The sequence below is a fragment of the Nipponia nippon genome, unplaced genomic scaffold (genome assembly GCF_047370975.1).
Source record: "Nipponia nippon isolate SJK-2023a ecotype South Korea unplaced genomic scaffold, ASM4737097v1 scaffold_1, whole genome shotgun sequence".
Lineage (NCBI taxonomy): Eukaryota > Metazoa > Chordata > Aves > Pelecaniformes > Threskiornithidae > Nipponia > Nipponia nippon.
Window position 1 is genome coordinate 167,386,872 of NW_028262290.1, and position 9,887 is coordinate 167,396,758.

At 56.2% G+C, this 9,887-nt stretch overlaps 1 pseudogene; it reads left to right on the forward strand.

The window, feature by feature from the left end:
* Positions 1 to 3,548: 3,548 nt before the first annotated feature.
* LOC148057725 (uncharacterized) lies at positions 3,549 to 4,696 on the forward strand (annotated as a pseudogene).
* The last annotated feature ends 5,191 nt before the right edge of the window (positions 4,697 to 9,887 follow it).

Sequence of the window (9,887 nt, forward strand, 5' to 3'; positions counted from 1 at the left end):
GGATGCAGTAAACCCGCTGGTCTGGGCGGCTGAGACCCCAGGGAGGTCACGAAAAGCGTAAGCGGTATTCGCGTCGTTAAAACATGGAGCAAGACCGGTAAGACGGAAACAACACCCGATTAAATGAGAAGCCGGGAAAGGTTTGGAACCTTTAATTACAAAATTTTTCACTTATGGACTGTTAAGAGAACGTCAATCAGAATGCAATACCTCTGTCTTGCTGGTAAAAACACCACATTTGAATGCACATCGATTGGTGCAGGATTTAGGAATTATAAATCAGATTACACGGGACGTCCAGCCCGCGGTTGCTAACCCACATACCCTTTTGGCTACCACGAAGGACAGCGGCCGGTGGCTCACAGGATTGGGTCTAAAAGACGCCTCCTTTCGCATGCCGCTGGGCACTAAGAGTCAGGAACTGTTTGCCTTTGAGTGGGAAGAGCCACAGACCGGTTGAAGGGCACAGCGGTGTTGGACTGTTTTACCAGAAGGATTTAGAAATAGCCCGGCCGTCTTTGGAAATCAGCTTGCCGAAGAACTAGAAGGATGGCAACAGGAAAATCCAGAAGCCGCCTTGCTGCAATATGTGGATGATAGGCCCTGGCGCAGGCTGCCCGGGGAGGTGGTGGAGTCCCCATCCCTGGAGGGATTGAAAAGCCGGGGAGACGTGGTGCTTGGGGACATGGTTTAGTGGTGGCCTTGGCAGCGCTGGGTTAACGGTTGGACTCGGTGATCTTCAGGGTCTCTTCCAACCTTAACGATGCCATGATTCTACAATATCCTTCTGGGAGCAGAGACCCGAGAGAAATCCGTGTTATTGCCAATCAATCTCTGGAACTTTCTAGGTGCCGCCGGACAGCGGGCGTCTAAAAGGGAAGCTCAGGTGGCTCCACAGGCTGTAACCTCCCTGGGGTTCACCACCGCCGGGGCAGAGGGGCCTCGGGGAGGCCGCTGTTTGCCAAATTCCCGAACCGACGTCTGAACGGGAGCGTCCGCGCCTTCCTGGGAACGGCCGGGTGGTGTCGCCTGCGGATTGCAGATTTTGGACTTACGGCCAAAGCCTTACGTGAAGCCACCGAAGGCCCAGGAAAGCTCTGAGGATGGGCAGCAGAATGTCGGGGTGCTTTCGTCCGCCTGACACAGACCCTGACGGCTGCCCCCGCCTCGGCGTTGCCAAACTTAGAAAAACCTTTCGAGCTGAATGTTCGTGAAAGGCTTCGTGTGGCCTTAGGAGTTTTGAGCCAAAAGGCGGGGTCGTGGAAGCGGCCAGTAGGATATTTCTCCGAACAATTGGATGGTGTCAGCCAAGGTTGGACGTCGTGTTTAAGAGCAGTTGTGGCCACTGTTCTTCTTATTCAGGAGGCACAAAAACCGATTCTGGGTCAAAAGATGGCAGTGTTTGTGCCCCACGCAGGTACCGCAGCTTTGGAAGAAAAGGGGCTGTCTCCTACCCGTGTGATGAAATATCAAGCTGTGCTATTGGAGCAAGATGATGTGGAGCTTCAAGTAGCTACCCCAATCAATCCAGCGACCCCATTACCAGCCCCAGGAGACGAGGAGCTAGCCCACGATTGCCTCCAGACAACCAAAGAGGTGTGCTCCAGCCGAACAGGCCCGAGCGATACCCCTATTCCAAATCCAGATAGGAATATTTTTGTGGCTGGTAGCAGCTTCGTAGAAAATGGGACTCGAAAAGCCAGATACGCAGGGGTGACTCGGGACTTTGAGATAGAAGCTAGATCGCTCCCGTCAAGTTCTTCGGCACAAAAAGCCGAGTTGGTAGCTCTAATTGGGGCCTTGGAGCTATCAGAAGGAAAAAGAGTGACTATTTGGACAGATTCTAAAGTCGTGTTTGGGATAGTACATGCTCACGGTGCTATTTGGAAGAGCGAGGACTCTCAACATCACAGGGTTCTCCCGTTAAGCACGGGGAACTCATTCAGAAGCTCCTTAAGGTAATTTGGCTACCAAAACAAGTGTCCGTAATGCACTGTGAAGCGCGTCAACAAGGACATACCCCGGAGATTCTGGGGAATCGACGAGCCGACCGGGCCACGAGGCGGGCTGCAGAAGGACAGATTTTACTAATGCTACCCAACAAATATCGAGAATTAAAGGGAGCTCCTGAATATAACAAGGAAGAAAAGCACCCGCTGGAACCGTTAAAAGCTGCGCAGAGTGATTCAGGGTGGTGGAGCACAGAAGAGAAGGGGGAACAGCCCCAAACCCTGTGCTGCGGGAAACGATGGAAGGGGACACAGGAGTACCCACCGGGGAGCAGAAACTCCGTAGGTAACACGAGATTACAAATGCTGGGTGTTGGGATGAGAGGAGTGGCTGAAAGCATCGTGGAGAAATGTGAACCATGTCAGAAGAACCACCCACAAATCCAGCCACGACCATCCCCAGGACAAATTAAAAAAGGGAATGCTCCCGGAGATTATTGGCAAACAGATTTTTCAGAGCTCCCCCGACAAAATGGGTACTGGTGTTTACTGGTGTTAGTGGACACTTTTTCAGGATGGCCAGAAGCTTTTCCCTGCCGAACCGACAAGGCCAGGGAAGTTAGCAGAGTATTACTAAAGGCAGTCGTACCTAGATTCGGTGTTCCCACAGGCTCGTCGTCAGAGAGGGACCGCATGTTGTTGCTAAGGTGATTCAGGAATCAGCTAGAGTTTTAGCTGTTGGGTGGGATTCACGGACTCCCTGGAGACCTCCGTCGAGCGGACGGGTAGAAAGGATGAATCAATCCCTGAAGAGCCAGCTGGGCAAGACTTGTCAGGAGACTCAGCTGAAATGGGCGGAGGGGTTGCCGTTAGCTCTCCCGAGAATTAGAATAACTCCAAATCTAGGGCAAAGCTCAGGCCTTTTGACGTATGGTATGGTAGACTGTACCAAGCGACTAATCAAAAACCAGGATCTGTAACAATCTTAGGAGAAGGATACTTGAAAAAGTATATGATTTCTCTAGGGAAAATATTGTTTTCTGTCAACAGGTATTTGCAGCTAAGAGCTCCTCTTAGATCGGGCACGCGCATGCGCACCTTCAAGCCGGGGACCAGGTCTACCTTCGGGCCTGGAGCGACGAACCGTTGACAGAGGGGTGGGAGGGAGCACGCCAGGTACTGCCGCCGACACGCACTGCGGCGCAACCGCACGGGGCTGGACCTCGGCTTCGCTGTTCCAGGTTGAAGAAAGCAGAGGAACCAGCTCAACGGGCGGTTACCCCGATTATGGGCAAGCCATTAGGTCTTCAGATTAAAAAGATAAATTTATGGATTGCACTTGGAAACAAGGTTTAGCGTATACTGCATTAGAGCGGCCCCAAGGACGGACAGGTTTTGTAGTAACTATCACATTATTCTTTCTTTTGACTGTAATATGGAAACCAAAATTCCCTTAATTTGTGTGATCTTGCTTTATAATTTGGGAGGGAAACAAAGGGGTAGAGGATAATACAATTTTAAGACTGATGCGAGGGTTTGGTAGACTTCAGAATGTAACCAGTGTTACTGCCGAAACCAGAACAAGCTGAGGGGGGAGCGATGACCAACCCCAGCGCCACTCGCCTAGCCACGCTGGGCAACCGGACCAGTGAACACGCAATGAAAGGCCTTCCCCCTTCAGAGTGGAATAGAGCATTAGGAGAGAAATGGAAATATGTAAATGATAACACTTGGTGTTTTGAACAGAAAGGAGAAATAGGATCGCCAGAGGCAAGCAGCTAGCAAGGAGTCCTCACCCAGAGCCAGGACATTTTCCCTCTGAACGGGATTGCTCTCAGGTGTGTAACCGCACTAATTTGGGTGTGTAACCGCACTAATTTGGGTGTGTCACGGAATGCACCAGGAGGATATGACACAGTTGCTATGGGCCGCGCAGGTAGAAATTTAAGTTTTAATGTGGGATTCGCAGGAAACGTCCCGTGCCACGCCGCGGCTTTACCCGCACCAGGACACGCCGTATGGGTCTTGAGCGATGGAACGCGGACTGACCGATTACCAGGGAACATACCAGATCACCAGATCACTGGGGGGGCACCTACCTTATGTCCTTTACGGAGGAATAGTCCTTTAAGTGCCGGCTGGTGGGGAAAGACAAAGAGGGAGAGAGAGGAACCGTGGCAGCCGAGAACCGCGAGCAGAGTAGGATGGGGCTCCAGACGTTCTTCGCCGCGGGTGCAACGGCCTACGAGAGTCGGGTGACGTTAGCCAACCTAACGTGGCAAGGCGAAAGCTGAGCGAAGGCTACGGAGCGAGGGTTATTGGCAGTGAACAAGCAAGCACAAGCCAGCTCGGCAACGGCGATGCAAAATGGATTCGCTTTGGATTTACGGTTAGCTCGAGAAGACGGGCTGCGCGGCTGCCTCACACTGGGTTCGGAACATTGCTGTGCACGTATCCCTAACGTAACTCAAGATCTACGGCCTCAAACTGACAAAATGAGGAACGTGGCAAAGAGTAGCGGGGAATTACGGGAATCCGCGGAAACGAATTGGATAAATAAAATGTTACAACATCTGGGAGGATGGTCTGTAACGGGATGGCGGGCAAGTCTGGTACAAAGCTTTATAATTATAATCGTGATCATAGTTATAGTTTTGATGATAATTGGATGCTTAAAACAGGCAATAATACGAACTTTCTTTGTGAGAATAATAATGACAGTCCAGGAATATGGAAGTATCAAATAACGGTATTTGAAACTTCCAAAGGGGGGGAATGATGTCCTGCAGAAAGAGGGATTCTGCAGTTAGCAAAGCTCCGAACCACCTGTGCCTCGGGAAAGGCATTCGGGGGGGAGCGAGGAGATCTGGAAGTGTTCGTCTAAGTAACGAACCGTGGCAAACTAACGGCTCCAGCCTTGAGGGAGAGCTACCGGAGCGATAAAAGGGAACATCTCGGCGCCAGAGGCTGGACGGCGGCCAGCGAAGCCGCAGTCGGATAAAACTGCAGGAACTGGGGGAGAGGTAAATGCGGCGAGGGGCCATCGCGACCGCCGACTCGATTCTGGACCGAAAAGCCTTGCCCCCCGCCCTGCCGAGAGGAGCATGTGTGTTGATTTGCATAGCAAGCGAGACTCATTTAAATACAGTCAACCAGGAGGGTGTGAAATGCCAATCACCGACCAAGGCTTTGGGCGGGTTTATACTAATCGCGCACCCCGATGAACGTGCCGCGGGTTTGCATGAAGGTGGGCTTGATTTGTGGAACGTCCGCCGAGCGCCCTGCGCGGGGTAAAGCAGCGTCGGCTTGCTAAACCGGACTTTTCGTCTTCCCTCTGAACGGTTTTCTCGATTACGTGCAACGTCGGTGCTCGCACAGCCCAGAGCACTGGCTGCAGACCCCCCAGGGCTGGGCCCTGGCAGCGGCACAGGGACCCTCGCCAGCCCCCGCCGGGTCCGGCCACCCACCGGCCACCAGGGTGGCCAGGGCCCCCTCACCTGGCTCCTCCTGCCCCGACAAGTCCCGGGGGGCATGGGGGGTTTGGGTTCCCCCCGAGGGATGCGCCTCAGCACGCTGCTCCCCACGGGCGCCGTGCCGACGCTGCCGCAGAGCCCTGGCCCACGGTGCCCGGTGCCCGGCGCTGCCCACGCTTGGCACCGGCTGCCTCTGCCGCGGGGGTCCTGGGCACGGCCCCCTCCCCACGGTGCCCGGGACCCTCTGGATGCCCGGGTCGGCAGAGCAGCGTGGTGGGGCTGGACACACTGACCAGGGCAGGGACAGACAGACAGGCAGACGAGCCCCCGTTCGGTGCTGCTGGAGCAGAGGAGCATCTCCCGAGGCCAGAGGGCCGAGCCCACCGCAAACACAAGCCAGCGCTGGACGAAGGGACCTCCAGGACAGAGCACGGCATTCCCGAGGGAGCCGGGGGAGGACTGTGGGTGGGCAGCAGCGAGTGGAGCGGGGACAGGCACTGACCCCCAGCACACCTGAGACCTCCTCGCCCACAGACGGGTGCTCAGAGAGACCCGGACAGGCAGCCCCTTGCAGGGACACCCGGAGGAGACACTCAGTGACAACCGGCAGTACCCCCACCGTCATCCTGTAGCCATGCACAGCACACGGCCCTGTAGGGGTCCGGAGTCCCCATCGACCATTGAACAGCGGGGCGCCGGTTACAACAGCCGTGCTCGCCCGGGATGGCAGCACGCCGCACCACCACCGCGTAGGGAACCGCAGTGGCTCCCGGCGGGTCCGCGGTCCATATGCTGCCCTACTTCACACCAGCCACCCCGCGCTCCGCTCCCGGGGGAACGGGAGCTTCCTGGGGGCTGGCAGATGCGCTATGGCCTGGAAACCCTGGTCCTCCAGCCGTCACCCGCACCACCCCTGCCGACCTCCACGCGTCTCCACTCCGGCATCCCGAAGGCGTGAATTGGGGATTTTTATTTTTCTCAGTTTCTAGCCCTGCTTCAGTGCACTGGGGGTACGAGGAATTCAAGACCCAGCAGCCAGAAGGATTGCATCAAGCATAAAGAGACATATTGCAAGCATTCACACTTGTATGATGTCACCGAGAAGGAGCGACCCCCCCTCGGTTTCGCAGGCAGCCTCATGTCTCCCCATCTGCTTGTGACCCCCTGCTCTGGAGCTGTTAGGCAGGGCGAGAAAGCTTCGGGAGGAACTGGGGCAGCCGGACCAGGAGAAGCCGGTGCTCAGCACCGCAGCGGCACGGCAGGAGCGTTTCCAGGCCGGCGCTCGGGGGGGCCGCTGGTGATTTGTGCCGGTTATTACACAGACGCTTCCCCTCTCGCCGCTTTCTGTGCCACCTCCGAGCGCGACACGCGCCGTGGCCCCAGGTGGCTTTTTTTGGGATGCCCTAGTTGTGCCGCCGTCCCGCAACGTGCCGGGCATACACGTGGTTCAGCCGCCGGTAACCAGGCCGAGAGCCGGTCACGCGCGGAGGGGCCAGGGAGCGCGGGAGCGCGAAGGGGGGCTCGCTCGGACACGAACGCTCGCTTGTGCTTCATGACTCAAAAAATCATGAAAAGTCCAAAACTCGCTTTTTTCTTCCTTTGCCATTTGGAATGAATACATGAGGCCAGGAGACATTTTCCCAATTATATTTCTGGAATGAGACCAGAGCTGGAAGAGCTGGAGGAGTTTAAGATGCTGCAGAGTGTCCATCATCCTCTTCTTAATACCCTTAAGGACTCAGACTTCTGGGTCTACACTTTCTTAGTGCTAAGAATTACGGCAATTACTCCACTGTGAACCAAGCACTGAAGGAAAAGGAGAGGCTGGCGGTGGCCCGCCCAAAGGCATCACCTGGTGCGCGCGGAGCCAGGTCTCTGGGCAGCCATTTTGCAGAGCGTTTGTCACCCAGAGGACCCGCAGGCTGGAAATGTCTGGAAAGGATATTTCCTCCGATTTTACAATACGCTGAAAAACCAGACCGTCACCAGGCTGGTGCCTGCAGCGGCGGTGGGAGAAATCCATCCTGACCGGGGCAGGCCAGGCTGCCGAGCTCAGGGAGGAGCTGGAGCCACGCTGGTCTGTCAGATACCGAGGCAGGGTCGCATCCTGCGCAGGACGGAGCAGGGCGACGGCAGCAGCGGCCTGCTGAGGAGATGCTGAAAGGACGCTCGCATTTACTTTGAGACAGCAGGCGATGCACGGACCCTCTCCAGCGCACGACCCCGGTGTCCGCACGCCAGTTCGCGTCCTCAGGGCCCTCGCGGATCCCACACCTCCCCAGGCAGCCGCAACAGGCCGAGGCGTGCGCCTGCGTCCCTACGGCAGCTGCAGCACAAAGCAACCGCCGTCACACAAAAACTAGCAAGACCGGTCAAATATTCCCAGAGGGGATGGAAGATGGACGGTGACGTTGCCGTTGGTAAACGGTCCCTGCATTCCACCGTTAGCTTTCCCCAGCAGTACCCCTCCCGTTTACTGGGGACACTGCACAGCTCTCTGCTACCGGACCCAGCGGGGCGCGGGGAGGCCTTCCCACAGCGAGCTTCCAGCTTTCCCTAAGAAAACCCAGTTACCAAAGCTGCTGGTGCCCAGGGATGCTGGCAGCACCAACACTGTTTCTCCATCATCAACGTCGTCAATGTCAACATCAACATCAACGTCATCAACACCTCCTCCCAGGAACACCACCCACTAGGACTCCCCGGTACCGACGTCTCCTGATCTGTGGGGAAAAAAAACCCCAGGCAGCACCTCCATCACCGTGGCAGGGGACAACGCTCTGTGGGACCGGCCGCGGCAGCAAGGAAGACGTACGGGACGGCAACGCCTACGGTACCTCGTCCCTCTTCTCGGGACAGAGAAAACCACGCCTCACGCAGGGCTACGAGCCGTGTGCCCGCTTCACGTGGGGTGCCAGAGAAGAAGAAGAGGAGGACAGTGTCGCAACCAGCAACCAAAATAGATCAATTGAAAGAAAAATCGCTCAGTTGTTTCAAAACTCTTTGTCGGGTATTTTTGGCCAAAGATCACACCTCCCTGCCTCCCGCTCTGGCGAGATCTCAATTAACCTCTGTGTAATTAGCTTCCCCCAGAAGATGAGACTTCGTGACGTGAATGCCAATAAGGGAACGCAGGGCACATCTTGGAGGGAGGCCACAGAGCATCGCATCCACGCGCTCACACGGATGTGCCACCCCCTCCTGCCGGGAGCGCGCCGGAGATGTCACAGGCCACTGCGTCACCCGCTCGGCGCAGGTGCCCGCCGCGAGGCAGAGCCGGGGGCCCCGCGGCGCTGGACGCGTCGCGGGAGCGATCCTGACGCATCAGCCAGGCGCTGATGTCGCAAGGACACCTCGCCAGACGGAAGGGCCTGCGCAAAAGTAGAAGGGCTCGCTCTGGGGGCTGCAAAGCCCGGAGGAAGAAAGACCCCAGACTTGGACAGCGGGAAAGAAGCGGCTCTTGGCTATCCCGTCACACTCAGGGAAGACCCTGAAAAGACACAGGAGAAACGGTGACAAAAACCCTCGGTGACACGGATAAATGCGCAGGGGGCAGAGGGTGATTAAGGTTCCATCTCACGTGCCCGTGAAGAAACTGCCCTCCAAAATTCGTGACGGAGTTTCCCCAGCTGTAAGCGTTACTTCAGCGAAACAGCGTGGACAAAGCTACGGGAAGGCGCTGCCGAAGACAGTGTGTGGGCAGCCGCTGCGAGCAGCGGTGCCGGGCGGCATCCCCTGGGAACGGCAGAGCACCCTTGCGCTCCATCGGTCAAACAATCTGGTTATCACGGATGACACAAAGTCTCTGCTAGTGACAAATGCGTGGTGGCGCATCTTCCCGCTCGCTCCTGCACCGCTTTACAATCTCAGGAATTCCCGTCAAGACTTGGCCTTTGTGTAACGAGTTTGGCGGTTGAACGTCCCCTGACGTACCAGGAACTCTTGCGTGGCCAAGGTGGGAGCAGCGCCGACCGCACCAGGAACAACCAGTCGCCCCGTGAAAGCCTTGGAACGAATCCTGTCTGGGTGGCAACGGGCGGATCGGTATGGGTGGATCTGTACCAGCGTCGCTGGAATTTTTGAGACCTCCAGCAATTACCGACTCGATTGTGGCCAGGATGGAAATTTACTGATGCCCCAAGTTAGTCATCTCGCGACCCTATAAAGAGCGGTACCAGTTGCCTCCCTTGGAGCGGGACGCCTCACGGGGATGCCAGCTCTTCAGTTTGCGAAGCTCAGCGGCCTGGCGACAGGGCCGGGGCTGAACTCCGGGGCCCCTCGCTCCTTGAGGCCCGACCTTCACCCTTGAGACAATCATCTGAAGTGAGCGTTTCACTTGGCTCGAGGGGAATTTTTAACAGGTAACTTTGACTGGGTTCCATCCCACTTCTATAAATTTCCATTAAAATCACGTTTTGCAAATATCCTTGACGGTAATTCTTTGAGCGACCCAGCCGCTCATCCG